Genomic DNA, 20,310 nt, shown 5'->3' with positions numbered 1-20,310 from the left:
TGAGCAGCATGTCAGTTCCCCAGCCCCCATTACGCAGCATATACCCCCCACCCCATACTGTGTAAAATAGCAAAATGTCCCTGCCCCTTACCTTTACTCCCTGCTTTCCCACCCTCTTGTCTCCTTCCCTCCATCTTCACCTCCTCTCCCCCTCACCTCTCTCTACCCTCCTCCTCTCACTCCACTCCCTCTCTGTCTCGCCTCCATTCCGTCTCTCCTCTCCCCACTCTCTCCTTTCCTTTTTCTCTCTCTCCCCTCCTTTTTTTCTCCTCTTCTTCTTCCTCTCTTCCCTCCATTCTGTCTCTCCCTTGCCTCCTCTTTCTCTCTCTCTTGTCCTCTTTCTGTCTCTCTACCCCCCCCCCCACCTTTCTCTCTTTCCCCTCCTCTTTCTCTCTTTCCCTCTATTCCCTTCTCTCTTTTCTATTGCAATACAACTTGAATGTACCACAAAGCTACAATAGCACATTATAACCTCCGGTAAAATGAATCCATTTACCTTACTGATAGCGCTGCCATTTTTTGGTTTCTCTGCAACATGCCAGGAACCTGAGTGTCCTTCCATTAACTAATTGCAGACATCATGTTCAGATACATTTGTTTGTTTTATGTCTCAGATATTTCAATCTTTAGAGTGTGTTTGTGGCAGATTGGGAAAAACTGCTGTTATTAAACAAAATGGTTCCAGAAATTGTGAATCCAAAAAATTCATAGCATAATCCAACTGCATTAAATTATTTCATATAAATATCTATAAATACCATTCTTCAAACAAGTGATTTACGCCCACAGACATATGTGATATTTGTTTTTATTCATCCATGGGATGTGGGCGTCACTGGTAATGCTGTTGAATGTCAAGGGGAGGTGGTTAGACTCTCACTTGTTGGAGATGGTCATTGCCTGGCACTTGTGTGGCGTGAATGTTACTTGCCACTTATCAGCCCAAGCCGGAATGCTGTCCAGGTCTTGCTGCATGCAGGCATGGACTGCTCCATTATCTGGGGAGTTGCGAATAGCACTGAACACTGCAATCATCAGCGAATATCCCCACTTCTGACCTTATAATGGAGGGACGGTCATTGATGAAGCAGCTGATTGGACCTCAGACACTGCCCTGAGGAACTCCTGCAGCGATGTCCTGGGGCTGTGATGATTGACTTCCAACACCACAACCATCTTCCGTTGTGCTAGGTATGACTCCAACCAGTGGAGAGTTTTCCCCCTGATTCGCATTGATTTCAGTTTTACTGGGACTCCTTGATGCCACACTCGCCCAAATGCTGCCTTGATGTCAAGGACAGTCACTCTCATCTCACCTCTGGAATTCAGCTCTTTTGTCCATGGTTGGACCAAGGCTGTAATGAGGTCTGGAGCCGAGTGGTCCTGGCGGAACCCAAACTGGGCATCGGTAAGCAGGTTATTGGTGAGCAAGTGCCGCTTGGTAGCACTGTTGATGACACCTTCCATCACTTGCTGATGATTGAGAATAAACTGATGGGGCGGTAATTGGCCAGATTGGATTTGTCCTGATTTTTGTGGACAGGACATACCTGGGCAGTTTTCCACATTGCCGGACAAATGCCATTGTTGTAGCTTTACTGGAATAGCTTGGCTAGAGGCGCGGCTAGTTCTAGAGCACAAGTCTTCAGCATGACAACCGGGATGTTGTTGGGGCCCATAGCCTTTGCTGTATCCAGTGCGCTCAGCTGTTTCTTGATATCATGTGGAGCGAATTGAATTGGCTGGAGACTGGCTTCTGTGATGGTGGGGACCTCAGGCGGAGGCCGATATGGATCATCCACTTAGCACTTCTGGCTGAAGATGGTTGTAAACGCTTCAGCCTTGTGTTTTGCACTCACATGCTGGACTCCGCCATCATTGAGAATGGGGATATTTATGAAACCTCCTCCTCCCATTGATTGTTTAATTGTCTACCACCATTCACGACTGGATGTGGCAGGAATGCAGAGCTTTAATCTCATCCGTAGGATCGCTTAGTCTTGTCTATAGCATGCAGCTTCTGCTTTTTAACATGCATGTAGTCCTGTGTTGCAGCTTCCCCAGATTGGCAACCATGTGTGTCAAGGCAATGTCTCGCTGTATTGAGAATTATATGGGACAAATCAGGACTGTACCTCTGTCTGTTTTTAGTATTGGATGGAAATTACTCCAGGACTGTTTACCTGCATGAAATTTGTTTTTTGTCTTATAATATTGTGAAGCGCCTTGGGACGTTTCACTATGTTAAAGGTGCTATATAAATACAAGTTGTTGTTGTTGTTGTTAACTCATCCATGGCTTTCACTGGAACACTCTTTGGGATCAAGCCATCACTGTAGAATAGATTTACAACTTACCCCCGGGCTTAAAACTAGTGTGGATCAGACACTCGTTATAGAAAGAGAGAAGGAAAAACTGCAGAGGGAAAGAAGCTCCACAGATATTAGGAAAGAATAAGATTTTAGCATAGCAAGCAGGGAGGAGGATGTTGGGTATAGTTTGACTTTGTACGATAGTGTAAAACGGGTGATAGCGACTAGGCAGCCCGCTTTACGTCTCTCCCGATTCTTATTTCCATTGAAGGCTGCCGACTTGCCATCACCTGTTTAACACTATCGTACAAAGTCACGATGGGTTACAGCGCAGAAGGAGGCCATTTGGCCCGTCAAACCCGTGCCGGCTCTCTGCAAGAGCACCTCAGCTAGTCCCACTCCCCCACCCTTTCCCTGTAGCCCTGCAATTTATTTTCCTCCAGGGACTTATCTAATTCCTTTTTGAAAGCCGTGCTTGAATCTGCCTTCACCACCCCCTCAGGCCATGTATTCCAGATCCTAACCACTTGCTGTGTAAAAACGTTTTTCCTCATGTCGCCTTTGGTTCTTCTGCCAATCACCTTAAATCCGTGTCCTTTGGTTCTCGACCCTTCCGCCAATGGGAACAGCTTCTCTCCATCTACTCTGTCTAGACTCCTCATGATTTTGAACACCTCTACCAAATCTCCTCTCAACCTTCTCTGCTCTAAGGAGAACAAGCCCAGCTTCTCCAGTCTCTCCACGTAACTGAAGTCCCTCATCCTTGGAACCATTCTTGTAAATCTTTTCTCCTCCCTCTCTAAGGCCTTCACATCCTTCCTAAAGTTCGGTGCCCAGAATTGGACACAATGCTCCAGTTGAGGTGGAACCAGTGTTTACTGACTAGCTTGCTTTTGTACTCTAATATAGGGCAGAAATTCGCTGATTTTGTCACTGGGTTTTTGGCGATATTGCACCAAATTTGGTGAAAATCCGGTCGACAAGAAATTCGGTGACGTTTTGCAGGGGAGCGGAGCGCCGCCATGCAAGACCCAAAATAGCGTTTTTGCCCGAAATTTGGCTCTCTCTGCACCCGTACTTTGCGCCCAGAATACCGACAGGGTAAAACCTGTCGTGCAGTCCTGCCAACAGCGATAAGTATGAAGACCTGCAAAAAAGGTAAGTTCAAGTTTTTAAATTCTTTTTCAGCGATTTAGTAGGTACGGGTTTTGTGAATGTTTTGTGAATTTTTTTTGTTGTTGTTTTTTCCAATTTTTTTGGGGGGTGGGGGGTTCCCCCTCCAAAGGCCTCTCTTGGAGCGTTATCGGCCTCGGACTAAAGTTGCCAAAATTTGTGGTTTGTGCCGCGAATCCTCGTGTAACGCCGATTTTTATCGCCGCGCAAATTAAAGATTGAATATGCGGCCTAACTACGGTAGCGAAGCGAAAACGGTAATTTTGGCAAAAAAAATACCGTTTCGTTGAAAACCAAAATTCTAGCTCGAAGCCTCTATTTATGAAGCCCAGGATCCCATTGATTTTTTAACTGCTTTCTCAACCTGTCCTGCCACCTTCAATGATTTGTGCACATATACCCCTCTCTGTTCCTGCACCCCCTTTAGAATTGTACCCTTTAGTTTATATTTCCTCTCCTTGTTCTTCCTACCAAAATGTATTACTTATATATTTGGAACTTAGAAAGAGCAAGAGAGGAAAGTTTAATGGAGCACTGACCATACAGGGGCATTGATAAAATAAGGAGGGACGTGACAGAAATGAGGTACAGATAAGAGGGCGATTATTGAGCCATTGTATAAGTAGAGACCTTTTGAAATCTGGTTCTACCGATAAAATCACGGATATTTTTTGGGTGATGAATCAGCATCAACTGATTTCCTCCTGAAATTTGAGGCGAGAAAATCTCAAAATGTCCCCTTGTTTTTGTTATGTCTATAGTGTACTTATGAATGACTCCACAAGACAATGTGTTGTACTTGAACTGTAGTGACCTTGGTCCTTTATTCCAAACTCCAGAGTGCTGTGTGAAGCATGGTGTGCAGCCTTTTATACAGGGCCCTGCCACCAGGGCAGGAAACCCCCGGTCTCCACCAGTTGCACCCTCTAGTGGTGCCAGCATGTAAGGTGTGAACCTTATTGACAGTACATCAGGTAAACAAGTTTCCATCTTATACAATCTCACAGTGACTACACATAGAGTACATCCATAGTCAGTATATACAACAGTTTTCTTACCAAAAACCAGGTGGTGGAGAGGAATGTGAATTGCATTAGTGAAAGCAGCACATATCTTGAATATTGAGGTCAATGATAGGACATGATTTATTCACAGGTGCAGTACATTTGCTTCATAGGTTCTTTGCTTAAGAAATTCATAGCTTTGCATTTGTTGTAAGCAACTACCTGGTTTATTAGCAAAGGTTTAACAATTAAACTGAACACTACCAGTTCATCCACCAGGCTCACAACTGCACGCCTCATCGTGGAGAACCTGAACTCAATTAATTGGGGTTTTATTGAGTCTTGTGAACATCATGTACAGGGTATTGGTGAGGCCACACCTGGAATACTGCATGCAATTTTGGTTTCCATATTTACGAAAGGATATACTTGCTTTGGATGCAGTTCTGAGAAGGTTCACTAGGTTGATTCTGGGGATGAGGGTTGACTTATGAGGAAAGGTTGAGTAGGTTGGACCTCTATTCATTGGAATTCAGAAGAATGAGGTGTGATCTTATCAAAACGTATAAGATTATGAGGGGGCCTGACAAGGTGGATGCAGAGAGGACGTTTCCACTGATAGGGGAGACTAGAACTAAGGGGCATAATCTTAGAATAAGGGGCCGCCCATTTAAAACTGAGATGAGGAGAAATTTCTTCTCTCAGAAGGTTGTGGATCTGTGGAATTCGCTGTCTCAGAGAGACAGAAATAGACAATTTCTTAAACGACAAGGAAATAACGGGTTATGGGGAGCGGGCAGGGAAGTGGACCTGAGTCCATGATCGGATCAGCCATAATCGTATTAAATGGCAGAGTAGGCTCGAGGGGCCGTAAGGCCTACTCCTGCTCCTATTTCTTATGTTCTTATGTGACTGGCTAAGCCATTCACAGTGCAACAGCTCTACAACTATTTTGAGCATAACTTTAAATCAAATGTCCCCTTTTGATAAGGACACTAGAACCTACAAATTTCCAAATAAAACTTTAAAGGAAACTTAAATCAAATTAAAATTTGGTTGGCAGGGATGATGAAGCACTCCAGTCCCTCCGGTGCCCACCTCTTGCGGAAGGCCGCGAGCGTACCAGTGAACACCGCGTGCTCCAACTCCAGGGGCACCCTGGCGTGAACGTAGCCGCAGAAGAGAGGCAGACAGTTGAGCTGAACGACCCCCTTGACCGCCCGCTGCCTGGACCGGTTAATGGCCATCTTGGCCAGGCCCAGGAGCAGTCCCACGAGCAGGCCCTCCGACCTACTCGCTTCATACCAGATGCCCAAATATCAGGTGCGTGGGACTGAAGCGCAACCAAAAATCGAGGAGCAGCCCCTTTAAGTAATGAAACAGGGGCTGCAACCTTGCACATTTAACGTAAACATGGAACATGGACTCTTCCAGACTACAGAAATTGCAGGCGGCCTGGGAGTCCGTGAACTGACTTAAAAACTGATTGCACGGGATTGCCCCGTGCAACACTCTCCTGGCCAAGTTCCCAATAAATAAAGGGAGGATTCCTGCGTAGAGAGCACTCCATTGGGGACCCCCGCCTCCTCCGGATGGCAAGATGGTGCACCATGGCGTATCCGGACGGCAGATGAGGATGGCAACATGGAGTGTGTGCAAGAGCAGCCCGTACAGGAATCCCCTTCGTGCAGAACTGAAAGGCACGGAGGGGATTTCCTGGAGGTGGCTCAAGTTATAAGGCTCCCAAGGGAGGTTTCGGGGCTTGGCGCTGATGAGGAATTCCATCCGGACGGGGGTCAGTTCGGACGGGATCGCTCCATCCTTGAGCCTCCTCGACGCACCTAGTGGAGTCAGGGCCCAGTGCTGCTTTTAGCGACTCGATGGCCTGCTCACAGGTGCACACATTACAACAGAAAAGGAAACAAAGGTTGTGCAATCTGGATTTTTTCCTATGGAGAGCTGGAATTTCTTTAAGTACAACTGTGCAGTGTACTCTGAATATGGCAGGAAATGTTAGCCTTTGGCTTCTAGATCGGTATGGAGTAAGGACAGCAGTGCACAGACACAGTTAACACACTGATAGCCCCTTGAATACCGAGGTCATCAATCAAAAGCTGACTCAGTTGACCAAGGTGTTGGGCCAGAATTTGCAGCAGCAGGGCATCTAACTGTGTGTACCATTAGTTACACTTGCCCCTGCACCCTTCAGCTCAAAACATTTTTGCCCACAAAGTTACTGAAAGTGCTGATAACGGCGCAGCGAGGGAAACAGGGCATCTGGGTCCGGAATGAACAGGGAAAACATTTGGGTATCTCCTTAACCAATCAGATTGAAGGATTGGGAAATAAACAGAGGAAGGACTGAGAAGGAGGTTAAATTAAAGGCAGTGAGCTCAATGTCAAATCAGGCGCCGAAAGAGAAATAAAGAGATGGAAAGAAAGATTGGATTACGAGAGAGAGATAGAGAGAGAGAAACTCAAAACCTGAAGGAATGAAACTTCACACTTGTAATAGTTAATTTGCGGTGCCAGAGAGGTTGATTGGTGGTCATTAACACTAATCACATCATTAAAAGGGTAGTTATGCTAGTAATGGCAAGACTTAACTTTCTGTTGCGAATTTAATAGGCAATTACAGCAAGTTCCTAAAACATATGAGGGGGTTAAGAGTGAGATGCTGTTTTCGCGAAGCTAATTGCAGAGCAGCGCCTTTGGATATTCACATTTAACTGTGCATCTGCTCCTCACCTAACGTTGCTGTACCATTTACCCATAAACAACAGCGAGCGGCATTTTGACAGCAAATTCTGGCCCATTATTTGCTAAAAACAAGATTGCCCCATGCATAATCCCTAACAATTTGAATATCCCACAGTCACAGTGGCCGCAGCCATGACAATAAACATTAATTATTTTTTTTTTACTTTTGATTTTTTTAAAAAACAAGTCTGCCTTTTTTCACTTCCAATACATCGCACGTCTTCCTCCGCCCTGCCTCAACTCATCTGCTGCTGAAACCCTCGTCCATGCCATTGTTCCCTCTAGACTTAATAATTCCAATTATCTCCTGGCCGACTCCCATCTTCCACCCTCCAGAAACTTGAGCTCATCAAAACCTATACAGCCTGTTCCCAAACTTGCACCAAGTCCCATTCACCAATCACCCCTGTGCGCGCTGATCAGATTGGCTCCCAGTCTGGCAACACTTCAGTTTTTACATTCTCAGCCTTGTTTTGAAATCCCTCCATGGCCTAGCCCGTCCCTATCTCTATAATCTCCTCCAGCCCTACGATCCTTCATTCTACGTTCCTCCAATTCTAGACTCTTGCATATCTCTGATTTTAATTGCTCCACCATTGGCGGCCATACCCTCAGCTGCCCAGGCACTAGGCTCTGGAATTCGCTGCCTAAACCTCTCCTCCCCTCGATCTCTCCTCCTTTAAGACGCTCTTTAACACCTACTTCTGTGACCATCGTCTGTCTTAATATCTGCTTGCGTGGCTCGGTGTCAAATTTTGTTTGATAACGCTCCTGTGAAGCATTTTGGGACATTTTAGTATGTTAAAAGTGCTATATCAAAAATGTAAGTTGTTGTTGTTAAGGGAAAATCCGATGATGCGTCCCATAAATGTGCTGTCCGTAAACTGAGTAATTACAAAGAACTCATTGTGGATGCATTGATTGTAATTTACCAAAATTCCCTGGATTCTGGGGAGATCCCAGCAGATTGGAAAACTGCAAATGTAATGCCCCTATTTAAAAAGGAGGCAGACAAAAAGCAGGAAACTATAGACCAGTTAGTCTAGCATCTGTGGTTGGGAAAATGTTGGAGTCCATTATTAAAGAAGCCGTAGCAGGACATTTGGAAAAGCAAAATTTGGTCAGGCAGAGTCAGCATGGATTTATGAAGGGGAAGTCATGTTTGACAAATTTGCTGGAATTCTTTGAGGATGTAACGAACAGGGTGGATAAAGGGGAACCAGTGGATGTGGTGTATTTGGACTTCCAGAAGGCATTTGACAAGGTGCCAAACAAAAGATTACTGCACAAGATAAAAGTTCACGGGGTTGGGGGTAATATATTAGCATGGATAGAGGATTGGCTAACTAACAGAGAGTCGGGATAAATGGTTGATTCTCTGGTTGGTAGTCAGTAACTATTGGGGTGCCGCAGGGATCAGTGCTGGGACTCCAACTATTTACAATCTATATTAACGACTTGGAAGAAGGGACTGAATGTAATGTAGTCAAGTTTGCTGATGATACAAAGATGGGAGGAAAAGCAATGTGTGAGGAGTACACAAAAAATCTGCAAAAGGACATAGACAGGCTAAGTGAGTGGGCAAAAATTTGGTAGATGGAGTATAATGTTGGAAAGTGTGAGGTCATGCACTTTGGCAGAAAAAAAACAAAGAGCAGGTTATTATTTAAATGGAGATAGATTGCAAAGTGCTGCAGTACAAAGGGACCTGGCGTACTTGTGCATGAGACACAAAAGGATAGTATGCAGATACAGCAAGTGATCAGGAAGGCCAATGGAATCTTGGCCTTTATTGCAAAGAGGATGGAGTATAAAAGCAGGGAAGTCTTGCTACAGCTTTACAGAGTATTGGTGAGGCCACACCTGGAATACTGCGTGCAGTTTTGGTTTCCATATTTACGAAAGGATATACTTGCTTTGGAGGCAGTTCAGAGAAGGTTCACTAGGTTGATTCCGGAGATGAGGGGATTGACTTATATGGAAAGTGTTGTGTATGGAGAAAGAGTCAGACTGAACACTGTGAGCTCAAAGTAAAGTGTGACCTTAGTCTTTTATTGCAGGTCTCCAGAATGCCTCTCCAACCTGTGAAGCCCCCTTAAATACCTGTGCTCCCAAGGGATTATGGGATCCCTTGGGACTCCGGGGGATGAGCCCTTTTGTACAGAGTAAATACAAGTCCACATATATAATAACACTCCCCCCCCCCCCCAAAGTCAATAGTGTAACTATTTACAATGTGAGTCGATCTGGGGCCCTTCTTGCCCTGGTTGATCGTCTCGGTGTGAAAGCTGGTGTTGTTGAATCATTTGTTGGACCCTCGCTGGGCTGCTGTGCAGCTGGCCTTGCTGGGCTATCTGGTCTGTTGGGCCCTGCTGGGCTGCTGTGGATGATGGGTTTTGCTTCATGGTCAACCGTGGTGCCAGTTGCCACTGGCGTGTATGTTGAGGGATCAAAAATGTAGGGTCCAAGGTGGGTTGCTCAAGATAGTCCATGAATCTGAGTTTGATTTTCCGGTGAATGAGTCCATTTGAAAGTTTGACCCGAAACACCCTGCTCCCCTCTTTGGCCAATACAGTGCCGGGAAGCCACATGGGACCTTGTCCATAATTTAATACAAATACAGGATCATTGATTTCAATCTCGCGTGACACATTTGCGCTATCATGGTATGCACTTTGTTGAAGCCGCCTGCTCTCTACCTGTTCATGTAGATCAGGGTGAACTAACGAGTGCCTTGTCTTAATTGCTCTTTTCATGAGCAGTTCAGCAGGTGGGATCCCAGTGAGTGAGTGGGGTCTCGTGCGGTAGTGAAGCAGGACTTGGGATAGGCGAGTTTGCAGTGAGCCTTCAGTTAACCTCTTCAAGCCTTGCTTGATGGTTTGCACTGCTCTCGCTGCCTGACCATTGGACGCTGGTTTAAACGGGGCAGATGTGACATGTTTGATCCCATTACGGGTCATGAATTCTTTGAACTCAGCACTGGTAAAACATGACCCGTTGTCGCTCATCAGGACATCAGGCAAGCCGTGTGTGGCAAACATGGCCCGCAGGCTTTCAGTAGTGGCAGCGGATGTGCTAGCCGACATTATCTCACATTCAATCCACTTGGAGTACGTGTCTACAACCACAAGGAACATTTTACCCAAGAACGGGCCTGCATAGTCGACGTGTACCCTAGACCACGGTTTGGAGGGCCAAGACCATAAACTTAGCGGCACTCCCTGGATACATTGCTTAACTGCGAGCATGTATTACATCTGTGAACGCAGGACTCTAAGTCCGCATCGATACCGGGCCACCACACGTGGGATCTGGTTATCGCTTTCATCATTACGATGCCTGGGTGGGTACTGTGGAGGTAATTGATGAAGGTGTCTCTGCCCTTCTTGGGGACCATTACTCGATTGCCCCACAGAAGGCAGTCTGCCTGTATAGACATTTCACCTTTGCGCCGCTGGAACGGCTTTGTCTCTTCCTGCATTTCCACTGGGACACTGGACCAGCTCCTGTGAAGCACACAGCTTTTGACGAGAGATAATAAGGGGTCCTGGCTTGTCCAGGTTTTGATCTGCCAGGCAGTGATGGGTGTTCACTCTCAAATGCTTCCATAACCATGGCTAGATCTGCGGGCTGCGCCATTTCCACCCCCGTGGTGGGCAATGGCAGCTTACTGAGAGCATTGGCGTTGTTTTCTGTGCCTGGCCTGTGGCAGATGGTGTAGTTGTATGCAGACAACGTGAGCGCACATCTCTGGATGTGGGCCGATGCGTTGGTATTTATCCCTTTACTCTCGGAAAACAGTGGCTTATGGTTAGTTTCCAATTCGAATTTTAGCTCAAACAGATATTTTCTTTACCCCATAGACACACACTAACACTTCTTTTTCAATCATGCTGTAGGCTCTCTCAGCCTTAGACAGACTCCTGGATGATAGGTAACTGGTTGCAGTTTCCCGAAATCACTAGTAATACACACCCGATGCCATATGACGACGCATCACATGCGAGTACCAAACGCTTACATGGATCATACAACACAAGCAATTTGTTTGAGCATAACAATTTTCTCACTTTTACAAAGATATTTTCTTGGCTTTTGCCCTAAACCCATTCACCCCCTTTTCGTAATAAGGCATGTAGTGGTTCTAGCAGGGTGCTGAGACCCAGTAAGAAGTTAGCAAAGTAGTTCAAGAGTCCCAGAAACGACTGCAGCTCCGTCACGTTCTGTGGCCTCGGTGCGTTTTCGATTGCCTTCGTCTTCGCGCTGGTGGGCCTGATGCCGTCCACCGCAATCCTCCTTCCCAAGAGCTCCACTTGAGGCACCAGGAAAATGCACTTCGAGCGTTTTAACCTGAGCCCCACGCTGTTGAGTCGACTAAGAACCTCCTCCAGGTTCTGCAGGTGCGCAACGGTTTTCCGACCTGTGACCAAGTTGTCGTCCTGGAAGACCACGGTGTGCGAGACCGACTTCAGTAAACTTTCCATGTTTCTCTGGAATATCGCCGCCGCTGATCAGATTCAAAACGGGCATCTGTTATGAACAAAAAGACCTTTGTCCGTGTTGATGCAGATGAGGGCCTTCGATTCTTCCTCCAGTTCCTGCGTCATGTAGGCTGAAGTTAGATCCAGCTTCATGAACGTCTTTCCTCCCGCCAGCATTGCAAAGAGGTCGTCGGCCTTTGGTAGTGGGTATTGGTCCTGCAGAGAGAAACGATTGATAGTTACTTTGTAATCGCCACAGATTCTGACGGTGCCGTCTCCCTTGAGGACTGCGACAGTAGGACTGGCTCACTCATTGAACTCGATCGGTGAAATGATGCCTTCTCTTTGCAGCCGGTTTAGCTCAATCTCCACCCTTTCTCTCATCATGTACGGTACTGCTCTTGCCTTGTGATGGATGGGTCGCACCCCCGGAATTAGGTGGATCTGCACTTTTGCTCCTTGGAATTTCCCGATGCCTGGTTCGAACAGCGAAGGAAATTTGTTTAAGACCTGGGCACACGAAGTGTCGTCAGCGGGCGATAGCGCTCAGACGTCGTCCCAGTTCCAGCATATCTTTCCCAGCCAGCTCCTGCCGAGCAGTGTGGGACTATTGCCCGGTGCCACCTAGAGTGGTAGCTTGTGCACCGCTCCATCGTAGGAGACCTTTATGGTAGCAATGCTGATTACAGATATCAGTTCTTTCGTGTAAGTTCTTAGTTTCATGCGAGCTGGAGTTAAGACTGGCCTTGAAGCCTTGTTGCACCACAGCCTTTTGAAAATCTTTTTGCCCATGATGGACTGGCTCATACCCGTGTCCAGCTCCATTGACACCGGGAGTCCATTTAGTTCAACATTCAGCATTATCGGGGGACAATTCGTGGTGAATGTGTGCACCCCATGTACCTCTGCCTCCTCCCTCTGAGGCTCTGGTTCATCGTGATCCTCCGTGGATCTGTCCTCCTCTGCAACATGGTGGTTTGCAGGTTTAACAGGCTTTGCAGCTCGCCTGCACAGTCGTTGGAGGTGTCCCATTGTTCCACAGCCCTTGTAAGAGTACTCTTTGAATCGGCATGAATGGAAACGATGATCACCCTGCAGCGCCAACAAGGTGTTAATGGCATTCATCACCCTTGATGGTGGACTCTGAGACATCTGCGGACGTGTAGCTGCAGGTATGTGTGACCTGCCCTGTACATTACGATTTGAAAACAACATCACTTTGTTCACAGTACTTGTTGCAGCACTTGTGTGCTGAGAGATTTGCTTCGTATTGTCACTGGTGGCAATGAACGCCTGGGCTATCTCTATGGCCTTACTCAAGGTTGGGGTCTCTACAGTTAAAAGTTTGCGAAGTATGGTTTCGTGGCCAATGCCAAGTACGAAAAAGTCTCTGAGCATGTGCTTCAAATGTCCTTCAAATTCGCAATGTCCTGCAAGGCGACATAACTCACCACTTCCTGGCCTTCAGACCTTTTGTAGGTGTAGAACCGGTACCTCGCCATTAGAATCCTTTCCTTCGGGTTCAAATGCTCTCGGACCAGTGTGCACAAATTGTCGTATGATTTCTCCGTGGGTTTTGCTGGAGTGAGCAGATTCTTCACGAGGCCATACGGTGGTGCCCCACAGACAGTGAGGAGGATCGCCCTTCGTTTGGCAGTGCTCTCTTCTCCATCCAGCTCGTTGGCCACGAAGTATTGGTCGAGTCGCTCCACAAAAGTTTCCCAATCATCTCCCTCTGAGAATTTCTCCAGGATGCCCACTGTTCTCTGCATCTTTGGGTTTGCTATCTGTATCTCGTCGCCAGTTGTTGTGTATGGAGAAAGAGTCAGACTGAACACTGAGCTCAAAGTAAAGTGTGACCTTAGTCTTTTATTGCAGGTCTCCAGAGTCGCCAATCTGTGAAGCCTCCTTAAATACCTGTGCTCCCAAGGGATTATGGGAGCCCTTGGTACTACAGGGGATGAACCCTCTGGTGGCTGTACAGAGTAAATACAAGTCCACATATATAACAGAAAGGTTGTGGAGATTGGCCCTCTACTCGTTGGAATTCAGAAGAATGAGAGATGACCTGATCGAAACGTATATGATTATGAGGGGGTTTGACAAGGTGGATGCAGAGGGGATGTTTCCACTGATGGGGGAGACTGGAACTAGAGGGCATGATCTTAGAATAAGGGGCTGCCCATTTAAAACTGAGATGAGGAGAAATGTCTTCTCTCTGAGGATTGTAAATCTGTGGAATTCGCTGCCTCAGAGAGCTGTGGAAGCTGGGACATTGAATAAATTTAAAACAGAAATAGACAGTTTCTTATACGATAAGGGAATAAGGGGTTATGGGGAGCGGGCAGGGAAGTGGAGCTGAGTCCATGATCAGATCAGCCATGATCTTATTGAATGGTGGAGCAGGCTCGAGGGGCCGTATGGCCTACTCCTGTTCCTATTTCTTATGTTCTTAAATTCTGGCTCTTCTTCAACGTCAAAGGACGAATGAATAAAAATTACTTTTTAAAATTTACTTTTTAACGTTTAAATACTTTTTTTTAAGTCCCTTTTTTCTTGAGTTTTATTCAAATATGAAATTATCTTTCTGATTTTCTCAGAAGCTTTTGAGGGGTCCATTTATTCTCCACTGATTTTCTCCCTTTTTTAACTCCAAGAATAAAACCTGGAAAAGAAAAACTGGTATTCAATTTGGCAATAAAAAACGATTATAAAAGGCTTTATCTATGAGAGGTTTTAAAATCCTCTAGGGAGGGAAGCTATGTTCATGTTTGTGCTGGAAGTAGTTGAGGAAGATAAAGGAGTTTTTGGCAAGATTAAGGAAATCATGCTAACAGATCTATCGAGAATATTTGGAGGTCACCATGAATGGTGCAGGAATTGCAGCAACAGCAATCTGATGATGCCACTCACTGCTTGGCTTCTCGCATGATACTTAACTTTGTACTCTGCACTGCACCAAGTAGAAAGGCATGTGATGTTGGCTGTGCGCGGTGAAAGCAATGATATGAGGCTGGTTGTTTTCCCCAGAGAGAAGATTGGCAGATTCATTGTCCAACAAGCCCTCACCCATATTCAGCAAGTTCAGCAACAACAACTTGTTTTTATATAGCGCCTCTAACGTAGTAAAATGTCCCAAGGTGCTTCACAGGAGCGCTTTAAGACGAAACAAATAAATGTGACACCAAACCACGGACTTGGGGCCTAAGCAGCTGAAGGCAAGGCCACCAAAGGTTGAGCAGTTATAATCAGGGATGCTCAAGAAGGCAGAATTTGAGGAACGCAGACATCTCGGAGAGCGGGGGGCGGTTGTGAGATTGGAGGAGATAGGGAGGGGCGAGGCCATGGAGGGATTTGTAAACAAGGATGAGAATTTTGAGATCGAGGCGTTGCTTAACTGGGAGCCAATATAGGTCAGTGAGCACTGGGGTGATGGGTGAGCGGGACTTGGTGTGAGTTAGGACACCAAGTTAGGTGGCATAGTAAATAGTATAGATAAGAGCAGAAAGTTGCAAAGAGAGATATTGCTAGATTAAGTGAGTGGGAAAATCTATGGCAGATGGAGTTCAGTTTGGGGAGAATGAAGAAGAATGAAAAGGTGATCTTATTAAAACATTTAAGATTCCGAAGGGGCTTGACAGGGTAGATGCTGAGAGGATATTTCTCCTCGTGGGGGAATCTAGAATGAGGGGGTATAGTTTCAGAATAAAGGGGTTGCCCATTTAAGACGGAGATGCAGAGGAATTTCTTCTCTCAGAGGGTCGTGACTCTTTGGAATTCTCTGCCCCAGTGAGCTGTGGAGGTTGGGTCATTGGGCCTGAACGTGACCTTACTGCCCAATGCCGCCGTGTTTTTTGGGCGGTCTCCTCAGTGCCAGTTTCCTCTAGGCCTCTCGCTGGCGGGAGGGGAGGGCCGCTGGGAACCGTCCGCTGACGACCGCTAGCGTGCAAGGCGTGTAAGTGACCTTCTGCCCGCCGAGCTAGCAGTTTGCTCCGGGCGGAAGTCGACAGCAACAGGGGGAAGGACCGCTGTGTGGAGGCAGGTCTAACCCCAACGGTAAGTAAGAAGACTTGCAAAAACAAGTGAACTTATTCTATTTTAATTTTTTTCAGCGATTTAGGTGAAGGTGTCCCCTGAAGGTGTCCCAGTGTTTTTTTTTTGTGTGTAAATTTTTATTTTTAGCTGTTCCCCCCCTCCCTGGGCCTGACTCAATCCTTGGCGGCACTTTGCCGAGGATCGCATTTGCTGCCGAGATTTGGAGCTCCCGCCCGCTGCTGCCCAGATTCATGGCGTAAGTCCATTTTTTTGCTGCTGGGCGGTACTGACGGGTCTTTTAGAGGAATCTTCCTGGCAAAGTACCGCCTGGTCTCTCAGCAGTCCTTTGGGCGGCACTTGAGCGGGCCTTGGCTTTCACCAAGTTGGGGCCCATTGAATATATTCAAGGCTGAGATAGACAGATTTTTGAACTACAAGGGAGTCAAAGGTTATGGAGAACGGGCAGCAAAGTGGAGTTGAGGCCACTGTCAGATCAGCCATGATCCTATTGAATGGTGGAGCAGGCTCAAGGGGCCAAGTGGCCTACTCCTGCTCCTATTTCTTATGTTCTTATGTTCCAAATGGACTAAAAAAGATAGATCGGAGTAGTTACTAGATGGTGAGTGTAAGGATGTCATTATGTTTTTCTATTACTTTTCTTTTTAACAAAGCCAGAACAGTATTGTCGGGAACAGTAGCATAGCGGATATGCTACTGGACTAGTAATCCAGAGGCCTGGTCTAATGATCCAGAGACACGAGTTCAAATCTCACCACGGCAGCTGTGGAATTTATATTCAGTTAATTTAATAAAATGAATCTGGAATAAAAAGCTAGAGTCAGTAATGGTGACCATGAAACAACCGGATTGTTGTAAAAACCCATCTGGTTCACTAATATCCTTTAGGGAAGGAAATCTGCCGTCCTTACCATCTTGGCCTCCCCCTGAGGTCCCCACCATCACAGAAGCCAGTCTTCAGCTAATTTGATTCACTCCACCTGATACCAAGAGGCGGCTGAGCGCACTGGATACAAAATAGGTTATGGCCCCGACAACATTCCGGCTGTCGTACTGAAGACTTGTGCTCCAGAACTAGTCGCGCCTCTAGCTAAGCTGTTCCAGTACAGCTACCACATTGGCATCTACCCAACAATGTGGGTATGTCCGGTCCACAAAAAGCAGAATAAATCCAATCTGGCAAATTACCGCCCCATCAGTCTACTCTTAATCATCAGCAAAGTGATCGAAGTTGCCATCGACAGTGCTATCAAGCGGCACTTACTCAACAATAAGCTGTTCATCGATGCTCAGTTTGAGTTCCACCAGCACCACTCAGCTCCAGACCTCGTTACAGCCTTGTCCAAACATGGACAAAAGAGCTGTATTCTAGAGGTGAAATGAGAGTGACTGCCCTCGACATCATGGCAGCACTTGACCGAGTGTGGCATCAAGGAACCCTAGTAAAATTGCAGTCAATGGGAACCAGAGGGAAAACTAATACTGGCTGGAGTCATACTTAACACAAAGGGAGATGGTTATGGTTGTTGGAGGTCAATCATCTCAGCTCCAGGACATTGCTGCAGGAGTTCCTCAGGGCTGTGTCCTAGGCCCAACCATCTTCAGCTGCTTCATTAATGACCTTCCCTCCATCATAAGGTCAGAAGTGGGGATGTTCACTGGTGATTGCAGTGTTGAGTTCCATTCACAACTCCTCTGATAATGAAGCAGTTCGTGCCCGCATGCAGCAAGACCTGGACGACATTCAGGCTTCGGCTAAGAAGTGGCAAATAAAGTTCGTGCCACACAAGTGTCAGGCAATGACTATTTCCAACAAGCGAGAGTTTAACCACCTCCCTTTGACATTCAACGGTATTATCATTGCTCAGTGCCCCACTATGAACATTCTGGGGGTCAACTTTGACCTTAACTTAACTGGACCAGTCACGTAAATACTGTGGCTACAAAAGCAGGTCAGAGGCTGGATATTCTGCGGCAAGTGACTCACCTGACTCCCGAAAGCCTTTCCACCATCTACAAGACACAAGTCAGGAGTGCGATGGAATACTCTCCACTTGCCTGGATGAGTGCAACTCCAACAACACTGAAGAAGCTCGACAGGACAAAGCAGCCCGCTTGATCGGCACCCCATCCACCTCCTTAAACATTCACTTCCTCCACCACCGGCGCACCGTGGCTGCAGTGTATACCATCTATAAGATGCGCTGCAGCAGCTCGCCAAGGCTTCTTCGGCAGCACCTCCCAAACCTGCGACTTCTACGACCTAGAAGGACCAGTGCAGCAGATGCATGAGAACATCACCACCTGCAAGTTCCCCTCCAAGTCACACACCATCCTGACTTGGAACTATATCGCCGTTTCTTCATCGTCGCTGGGTCAAAATCCTGGAACTCCCTCCCTGACAGCACTGTGGGAGTACCTTCATCTCACGGACTGCAGTAGTTCAAGAAGGCGGCTAACCATCACCTTCTCAAGGGCAATTAGGGATGGGTAATAAATGCTGGCCTTGCCAGCGATGCCTTAACCCTAGCAACAAATTTTTAAAAATGTTGACAGAATTGTATTCTTGAAAAGCTTACATTTCCCCTCAATGATGCTGATAACGTTAGAAAAGGATGAATTTCAGGACCAAGGATATTGTACTATAAAGATGGGTTTATATAAATAAATAAGCTAGGTGGGGAAATATTGTGCTTAAAGAAGTATGAAGATTGAAACATATAGAGGGAAAAATTTGGTACCTTAGCACCTCCTGTTAGCGCCAGCAGATGGTGCTAACAGGGTTCTAGAGCATTGTTGCCGGGGTGAGGCGTATCCAATGCCGGCCACTAACAGTTATCACTGGGACCCTCAAAACCAGGTGGAACTTGACGTCAGTGAGTGTGCAACGCTCACTGAGTGCCAAATCTGTGAAATTGATGTCGCCACCTACCTTAGCACCTGGAGGGAACAGTGACAAGGAGAGCTGACATGAAGCAACAGGAAACCGGCTCCAGGGATGTTATTCAAAGGGATCATTAGTTATGAGTCGCAGCTATAGGGTAGTGGAGTTTCAGTGCTTTCTTGTCTGTTTCACATAGTGCAACAGTCTCATTCCGTAGTTTCAACGTTAGTTAGTATCAGGAGTGTTGTGGCAACTAAAAAGTCGCTACATTTATTCTTAAAAAATCAAACTGCTATACTTGTTTACATTGATGGGGGCTGTACTGGCAGTCAACCTCACCCCAGGATCTACAGATGAGGGAGCAGAGGCAGCGAGAAAGACTGGAACATGTGCACAGAGGGAGGAGGAGGGCCATCAGGGCTCTCAACAGGAGGCCTTACCCTCCGAGGGTATTTCGAGAGCATTTCTGCTACCTCCAATTAAGCGCGGAGCAGTGAATTAGAAGGCTCTGCTTCACCAAGGAGGTGGTCATGGAACTCTGCCACCTCCTGCAGCCAGACCTCCAGCCTGAGAGCAGGGCAACCACGGCTCTCCCAGTGAATGTTAAGATCACCGTCGCCCTCAATTCCTTCCAGTCTGCAACAGGAGACATAGATCATCTCGCAGTTTGCCATCCATCGCTGCATCCGGGAGGTCACAGAGGCTGTCTACACTAGGAGAACAGACTGCATTTCCTTCCAGATATAAGCAGGATGAGCGTGCATGTGGCTTTGCCAGGATAGCAGGATTCCCCATGGTGCCAGGTGCCATTGACTGCACCCACGTGACTTTTCGGGCACCATATAACAATCTTGAGATCGTCCATAACCGTAAAGACTACCACTTACTTAACGTGCAGTTGGTGTGTGACCACAGACAGCTAATCCTCGTGGCTGGCTGGTCGGTGACGAGAGCTATGCGCTCTCCACCTGGCTCACGACTCCCCTCCACAACCCCAACACTCCTGCCCAGCACCCATATAATAAGAGCCATGCTGCCACCAGGAACTTCATCAAGCAGACCATTGGCCTGCTGAAGCAATGGTTCCGCTGCCTTGACCATTTGGGAGTAGCCCTCCAGTACTCGGTTGAGCGGGTGTCCCATTTCAAGGTGATTTGCTGCATGCTCCATAGCTTGGCCATCATGAGGGCCCAGCCCTTGCCAACAGGGATTGCAGGACCACCTCAGGAGGAGGAAGAGGGAGAGGAGGAGGTGGAGGTGGAGGAAGATGATGAGGAGGAGGAGCGAGGGAGAAGGCAGCCACTCAATTGTCCTTCCGGAAGGGCAGCCCGTGACCATTTCAGTCTGCGGTTCGAATGAATTAAATCCCGATCCCCGTTGTTCACCACATCCCCATCATTCCATCCCTGTCACAGGCCTTATCACAGCACAAAGCTGAAATGAGACACAGCATGAAGAATCTGAAGTGAATTAATAAATTTATCAAAAATCAGTGAACACATATTTACAACAAAAATATTAACTATTCACCCTTGTGCAATCCCTGGGTGCCTCTCGTTACTGTGCCTTTGCCGACTCTAGTGCTCCTACGAAGCATTAGCTCAGTGGCTGCAGCAGGGCTACTGGAAGGCTGCTGAGTGCCG

The 20,310-nt window shown here is 46.9% G+C and overlaps 1 protein-coding gene across 3 annotated transcripts in view; it reads left to right on the top strand.

Annotated features, from left to right (window-relative positions):
- The window catches only part of LOC139268852 (uncharacterized), a 227,658-nt gene that overhangs the window by 66,299 nt on the left and 141,049 nt on the right, over positions 1–20,310 (top strand). The window lies entirely within an intron of this gene.

This window comes from Pristiophorus japonicus, chromosome 8, assembly GCF_044704955.1.
Source record: "Pristiophorus japonicus isolate sPriJap1 chromosome 8, sPriJap1.hap1, whole genome shotgun sequence".
NCBI classification, from domain to species: domain Eukaryota; kingdom Metazoa; phylum Chordata; class Chondrichthyes; family Pristiophoridae; genus Pristiophorus; species Pristiophorus japonicus.
Note: the sequence above shows the minus strand (reverse complement) of the source record. Positions and strands in the feature narration are given on the sequence as shown.